Source organism: Gorilla gorilla, chromosome X (genome assembly GCF_029281585.2).
Source record: "Gorilla gorilla gorilla isolate KB3781 chromosome X, NHGRI_mGorGor1-v2.1_pri, whole genome shotgun sequence".
Taxonomy (NCBI): Eukaryota; Metazoa; Chordata; class Mammalia; order Primates; family Hominidae; genus Gorilla; species Gorilla gorilla.
Window position 1 is genome coordinate 50,374,342 of NC_073247.2, and position 8,335 is coordinate 50,382,676.

Sequence of the window (8,335 nt, forward strand, 5' to 3'; positions counted from 1 at the left end):
CTCCGCTGCCAGGGGAGAACAGGGTCCTAAGAGGCTGGCAAGCCTTACATTCCTCTCGGGACGCCTATCCAGTGCCATGAAAGCCGGAGGGGGCGGAGGACAGGGCCCGGGCACCGGAGTGGTTACGGTGGGGGTGGCCGAGCTGGCCCACTTGGCACGGAAGGGCAGGCAGGCCAGGCGACGCGGCGCGGGATTCCACAGCTCCCGCTCCGGACCGGGGGAAATCCTGGAGTGCCAGAGAGCCCGGGGAGGGGGCGCTCCGGGAGCCTCTCCTTGAAAGGCGGGATGCTTTCCCCGTTCCTCCCGCGCACGTGTCCTCAGCAGAGCAGGCAAGCGCTGCGCGCCTGGGGCTGCGATCCTCGGGTGACAGCGACTGAGAGCGCGCCCTCTCCACCCCCCACCCCCGCCGTCGCCGCCTCTCCTGGGGAGCTCCAGTCTCCAGGGTGCGCTCGGGGCAGGCCCCAGGAGCCAGAGAAACGGAAAAGTGCCGGGGAGGCGATTAGGAAGAGAAGACATTAAAAAGCCCAGCCCTGAACAGACAGGCAGCAGAGCTGAAAAAGACGCCTGCGAGCCCCCACCCCGCCGCCCCTCGCGTACTGCGCCCAGACGGCCCCTCCTTGTCCCGGCTGAGCGCACCCACCCCCGGCCTCGGCCGGGGCGAATTCTTGTGTGTGTGTGTGTGTGTGTGTGTGCGCGCGCGCGCGCGCTCGAGTGCCGGGAGGGCAGTTGCGAAACGGGCTCTTGGCTGCAGCGCGGCATAATGGAGGTGGCTGGAACAATGCGCGCTTTGTGCGCGCGGGGAGTTGTTTTCCACCCGCCTCGCCCCCCTTGCTCGGGCCGTATGGCACTTTAATCTCCGCCACGACTCGGCACAAATGCACTTGTGTCCTGCGGGTCACTGGGGGCCGTGCGGCTGGAGCCGCCCCCACCCCGACCCCCGCGGACCCCACCGCCGGCTGCCCCATCTTCCTTCCTGAGCACCCCCCCACCACCACCTCGATTCCCGGCGTGGGCCGGTGAGCTGGCGTGGAAGCTTCCGGGCCCGCCGGCCACTTTTATTTTCCGTGAAGATGGCCCCTCCCCCGCTCCACGAGCGCGCGCGCGCGCGCGCGCACACACACACACACAGACACACACGCCGCCCGCAGGCCCCACACTCACCGCCCTCTCTCGCCTAGCCTCTCCTCTGCCCGCCTCCGCCCCCGCCCCCGCCCCCGCCCCCGCCCCGCGCTCCGGACTCCTGCGAACAATAGTAAATGTCAACAGATTCCGCGCGGCGAGTGTCTGACTCGGCCGAGATAAGGGTGCGCGGTTGGCCCCGCGCTCCTCGTCGCCGCGGGGGGAGCCCACCCTGACCCCGGCTGGAAGGAACCGGCTGTGACTAAACCCGTGCCGGGAGAGGGGGGCGGGAGGGCAGGGCACCAGTCCCAGCTCGGTGGGGCAGCTTCGCCAGGAGACCAGGCCCTGCCCCGCCCCCACCCCACTTAACCCGTTGCGGATGGGGGAACCTATGGGCACCGTAAAAGCCGCGGGGTCGACGTGGCGGTCGGGCCTGCTTTCGGCCCACAGCTGCAATCTCCAGAGGATACCGGCAAAACGCTGATCCGCGTGAGGACTCGCAGTTTTCGACCTACTGGGAGCCAGCACCTGAAGCAAAGGATTCGAGTCCTAATGTCCGGAGACTCATTAAAATATTTTTCTAAGCGCGCACACACTCGCAGGTCCTCCTCCTTGGTCTTCGGTAACCCACCACCCAACCGAATTAAAATTCGCAAATTGATTCCCACGCGTTGGTATTAATGGGTTGTTCCTCTTAAATTGTTGCCAACTTTGCTAATGGATTATTATTTAAATGATTTCTTTTTCATAAAGTACGTGTTGTTTTATAGATGCGTATTTACTTAAAGAAATCAACTGCATGTATTAACATATTAAAGAGAGAATAAAGCATCGGGGCCGGTGTAATGTACTGTTCAGCCTTACTTTGGGTGCTCTCGAAGATAGGAAAATCTTATTTGTTTAATAATAAGTCACTCATGAATATGCAAATGGCATCGGTGCAGTACCTCACTTCTGTCACTATTAATGAGTTGCAAATTAATGTGACAACAAAAGGAAAATCTATTTAGTGGAGGAACTCAGGTTCCTACCTGGGGAGATCACAAGCAAGCCTGGAACTTGAGTCTCCAGGCAGGAGAGGACTGGGGATGGACACGTACCTCCTCACGTAGTGTTTTCCTGGAGCCTCCACTATTGTTTGGTTTCAGGGACCTGCTTTGTCAGGAACCCCTTAAAATTCCTGCTCCAGACCAGAGGAAGAAAGGCTGCTCCAGGGTAATTAGGGCCAAGTGTGATTAATGGAAATCAACCCACAGTTTGAAGTAAAGCAGTTGGCCAAGCAGATTTTGGGGGGTCTCCTCCCCCCAGCTTAAAGATTCCCCAAAGCCTTTTTGACCTCTGTTGCTTTGGACAGGGTTGAGGACGTAAATAGCGAATTAGCCCTCACAGGCCTGATCACAGGTATTAAGACAGCACCCTATGCACTTGAATTTTACGAGATGACTTTGCTGATGGGAGATTTAAGAGCAGATCAGCTCATTTTCCTGCCGACCTACTTCCCAGAGGTTACAGACTGAAGTCTGGTTGTCTTCCATTTGAGCCTTCATTCTTTTCTGGCCTACACACCAGAGCCTATTTTTATTTCATCGGTGATGCTGAAGAGAGTGTTTCTAATTCAGTTAAGTTTGGAAACATCGCTGAGAAAAAATAAATGTTGAGCTGTCCAGAACTGTGAACGAATAGTTCAGGTGCCTGGATAGCATTTCAAAGAAGCTGTTTGACTAGGGAACCTTCTGGAAAGATGCACGTATTCGATATCTAACCTGGTTAATGGTTACATGGTTTTATACATATGTAAAAATTCATCAGGCTGAGCATTTAAGATCTGTGCACTTCACTATGTCTAATCTATGACTATGTAAAGCCACCCCAAAGCTTAGTGGTCTAAAACAACAATAATTTATTTTGCTCAAAAATCTGCAATCTGGGCAGGGCTTGGCAGGACAACTCACCTGTGCTCCATGCTGTCAGCTGGGGCAGCTCAACTGGAACTCCACTTTCAAGATAGCTCACACACATTGTTGTTGCTGGCTGTGGTTCTCCACGTGGGCCTCTCCACAGGGTGGCTTGGGCTTCCTTACAGCATGGTGGCTGTGTACCAAGCATCCCAAGAGAGAGGAAATGAAAGCTGTCAGTTACTTAAGGCCTGAGCCTGGAAGCAGATTTTTGGGGGGATTTCCCCCACCCAGCTTAGGTATTCCCCAAAGTTTTTTTGGCCTCTGTTGCTTTGGACAGGGTTTCAGACTATAAACCCGGAATTAGTCCTAACATGCCTGATCACATGCACTAAGACAACACCCTATGCACCGTATGCACCCTATGCACCCTATGGCAGTACCATATCTGCCAAGTTCTTCTTTTCTTCCTTTTTTTTTTTTTTTTTTTTGAGGCAGAGTCTCACTTTGTTGCCCAGGCTGGAGTGCAGTGGCGCGATCCGGGCTCCCTGCAACCTCTACCTCCCAGGTTCAAACGATTCTCCTGTCTCAGCCTCCTGCATAGCTGGGATTATAGGTGCACGTCACCATGCCTGGCTAATTTTTATATTTTTAGTAGAGATGGGGTTTCACCACATTGGCCAGGCTGGTCTCAGACTCCCGACCTCAGGTGATCCGCCTGCCTCAGCTCCCAAAGTGCTCGGATTACAGGCGTAAGTCACCGTGCCTGGTTTTTTTGTTTGTTTGGTTTTTTGTTTTTTTGTGGGTTTTTTTTTTTTTGCCAATCTCACTCTGTCACTCAGGCTGGAGTGCAGTGGCAAAATGGTGGCTCACTTACAGCCTCAACCTCCCAGGCTCAAGCAATCCTCCCACCTCAGGCTCCTGCGTAGCTAGGACTATAGGCGTGTGTGACTGCGCCCAGCTATTTTTTTAAATTTTTTTTGTAGCGATAGATTCTCAGTATGTTGCCCAGGCTGGTCTTGAACTCCTGGCCTCAAGTGATCCTCCTGCCTTGGTCTCCCAAAGTGCTGGGATCAGGCATGAGCCACTGTACCCAGCCTACATCTGCCATATTCTATTGCACAAGTAGTCACAGAGCCCAAACTCAAGGAGGAGAGGACATAGAACCCTCCCTCCCGCTTCTCAATATAAAGTGTATCAGAGATTTGGGGGGGGCTATTGTTTTTAAAACTACTATATATCTCATTTTAAAAGAAAACAGAATATGTGACATCAGCAGGGCATGGTGCTCACACCTGTAATCTCAGCATTTTGGGAGGTTGAGGCAGGCGGATCCCTTGAGACCAGGAGTTAGAGACCAGCCCGGGCCACATCCCAAAAACCCATCTCTACAAAAAAAAAAAAACAAAAAATTAGCCGGGCATGGTGGTGCCTGCATATACTCCCAGCTACTCAGGAGCTGAGGTGGGTGGATCGTTTGAGCCCAAGAGGTTAAGGCAGTGAGCCATGATGGCACCACTGCATTCCAGCGCCTGGACGACAGAGAAAGAGCCTGCTTCAAAACAAACAAAAAAAAAGAATATGTGACTTCATTTGTTGCTTCATGTCCCAGCCCACTTTGACTTTCTTCCACATCTCTTTTCTCCCAGTCATCAATGGGTTGCTATCCCACTAAATTCATGTGGGTGTGTATAGAAAAAGACCATTTACATTTGAGTTTTAAGTTGTTATTAATTTATCAAAGTTCCACATTTTAAAATCTAGACTTTTACAAGCCTTAAAATTTAGTTTATTTCATTATTATTTATGTATTTATTTATTTGAGATAGGAGTCGCACTCTGCTGCCCAGACCAGAGTGCAGTGGTACAATCACAGCTCACTGCAGCCTCCACCACCCAGGCTTAGGTGATCCTCCCCTCTCAGCCTCACAGGTAGGTGGGACTACAGGCTTGCACCACCATATCCGGTGAATTTTTGTACTTTTTGTAGAGACAGGGTTTTTTAGAGACAGAGCCATGTTGCCCAGGCTGGTCTGGAATGCCTGGGATCAAGCAATCCACTCGCCTCGAACTCCCAAAGTGTTGGGGTTATAGGCATGAGCCACCAGCCCTGGCCAAATTCAATTTATTAACTTTGTTATTTTTACATAAAATTAGAGCAGTCATTTTTCATTTTCAGCTTTCTTTTTGTTTTTGGAGGCAGGGCCTTGCTCTGTCACCCAGGCTGGAGTGCATTGGCACAGTCATAGTTCACTGCAGCCTCGAACTCTTGGGATCAAGCAGTAACATTTACAAATCAAGTAAATTAAATACTTAAATATTCTGAATATCTAGTTGTCTTAAATAATGCAACTCTGCTATCCAAGTCAAATTGCAATTCATTTTACCTTAAAATCACAAATTTTATACAATTTTATGCTGGAACCATAAGGATAATATATCAAAGTCTTTTTTTTTTTTTTTTTTTTTTTTGAGATGGAGTCTCACTCTGTTGCCCAGGCTGGAGTGCAGTGGCACGATCTCGGCTCACTGCAAGCTCCACCTCCCAGGTTCACACCATTCTCCTGCCTCAGCCTCCCGAGTAGCTGGGACTACAGGCACCCGCCAGCACGCCCGGCTAATTTTTTATATTTTCAGTAGAGACGGGGTTCCATCGTGTTAGCCAGGACGGTCTAGATCTCCTGACCTCGTGATCCACCCGCCTTGGCCTCCCAAAGTGCTGGGATTACAGGCGTGAGCCACCGCGCCCAGCCCTCAAAGTCTTTAATACACCCAAATTGTCGTAAACACTGGAAATTAAATCACAGACGTAGCTTGTTCCTGAACTTAACACCAAAATATCACTACAGTATATTTGATTCATTTCATCTTCTCCATATTCAATTCTCAACCTTCCCAAGGTTAAAAGGACACCCTCTGAAGAATGTGTTTTGCCATCTCGAGGGAGTTGAGGTTACTTGATGTAAGGAAAAATTTAAGGCTTTGGAATAAGCAAAAGAGATTACCGGCTATTTTTTCAATGGAATGCTTCGTGGGGGTAGAGGGGTAGATTGTCTGAGCCTACAGGGATATAAGTCTTTGTCTTTGACTAGGCTATTTTACGACTCTGGAAGTGTAGATAACTAATAGCAATGTGAATACTTCTTGCCTCTAGACAAGCAAATAACTTCTATCTAGGGAGCGGAGAATCCCCACCCCCACCCCAAAAGCCAGTTTTGCATCCATATGCAAATTTATTTCAATATTCTTGATGTATAAATATGTCTTCTTTGAATTCATCTTTGAATTAGTTGTACTATCTTACCCATTCCCTCATTTAGTTAATGAATTAAACAAAATCTTTGACATGTGCTCATTTATATTTGTATGAAAGTCATGATTTTGCCTTTTTGGTGAAAATTATCAGCCGGGAACAGTGGCTCATGCCTGTAGTCCCAGATACTCTGGAGGCTGAGGTGAGAGGATTGCTTGAGCCTGGGAGGCGAAAGGTGCAGTGATCACACCACTATACTCCAGCCTGGGTGACAACATGAGACTCTGTCTGAAGAAAAAAAAAAAAGAAAAGAAAAAAAAGAAAATTATCCTTTAACATTGGTCATGCAGGAGGCGGTGTCTCATGCTTGTAATCCCAGCACTTTGGGAGGCCGAGGCAGGTGGATCACCTGAGGTAGGGAGTTCAAGACCAGCCTGGCCAACATGGTGAAACCCAGTCTCTATTAAAAATACAACAATTAGCCAGGCATGGTGGCAGGCACCTGTAATCCCAGCCAGCAGCTACTCATGAGGTTGAGGCAGCAGAATCTCTTGAACCCAGGAGGCGGAGGTTGCAGGTTGAGATCGTGCCACTGCACTCCAGCCTGGGCAAAAGAGCAAGACTCCATCCCAAAAAAAAAAAAAAAAATTGGTCAATAGGTTATCATTCCATATAGATAATATTTATAGCCAGCTATAAATTACAAGCCAAGATGCAGGATATGGGACCTGTAAATATTCAAGGAGGCTATTCCTATACCCCAGACAGATCAACAGAGCCCTTTTTATCCTGTTTATAGTTGCTATGACAATTGAAGATCCAAGGCCATATCCCTCAGGTGGAACATTTTTCTCAAGCTCAGGTGCCCAGTTCAAGGTAGTTCTTTGTTTTTTCTTTTTTTGGAAACAGGATCTCACTTCAACACCCAGGCTGGAGTGCAGTGCCACAATCACAGCTCACTGCAGCCTCAACTTCCTGGACTCAGGTTATCCTCCCACCTCAGCCTCCCAAGTAGCTGGGACCACAGACATGCACCACCACGCCTGGCTAATTTTTTGTATTTTTGTAGACATGAGGTTTCACCATGTTGCCTAAGCTGGTATCAAACTCCTAGGCTCAAGCAATCCACCAGCCTTGGCCTCCTAAAGTGTGGGATTATAGGCATGAGCCACCAAGCCTGGCCCAAGGTAAATTTTTACCTGATTCATTCTAACCTCTTCTCTCTCTCAGCTCTGTCATCTAATGGGTAGAAAGAAAATATGTAGCTACTACCCATATTGTTGCAACACTTTTTTTTAAGAGACAAGGTCTTGGTCTCTTACCCAGGCTGGAGTGCAGTGGTGTGATCACAGCTCACTGCATCCTCAATCTCCTGGGCTCAAGCGATTCTCATGCCTCAGCTCCTGAGTAGGTGGAACTACAGACGAGTGCCACCATATCTAGCTAAATTTTTTTAAAATTTTTTGTAGAGATGGGGTCTCACTATATTGCCTAGGCTGGTCTCGAACTCCTGGGCTCAAGCAATCTTCCCACCTCGGACTCCCAAAGTGCTGGGATTGTAGGCGTGAGCCACCACACCTAGCCTAGCTGTCGCAACTCTTGATTGGATTCTAGTAACCTATTTACCACCTGTAGTGGTTTTTAAATATGTCCACAAGTTATTTGATACTCCTCCCTTCAAAAGGTGGAGCCTAATTTTCCTCCCCTGAGTTGTGGGCTGTACTTAGTGACTTACTTCTAATGAATAGAATGTGACACAAGTGATTGTACATGACATCCATTATTAGAATATAAAAGGCATTGTGGCTTCCTCCTTGCTATCTGAGGGAAGCCAGCTGCTGTGTCATAGAGACATTTAAGTAGCCCTATGGAGTGAGTAATGTGTCAAAGAATTAAGGCCTTCTGGCAACAGCTATGTGAGCGAACCATCTTGGAAGCAGATCCTGCAGCCTCAGTCGAACCTTCAGATGACGGTAGCCCTAGCCAACATCTCAACTACAACCTCATGAAAGTCTGAGCTAGTACCATTTAGTACTAGCTCCTGAATTCCTGACCAACAGGAACTCTG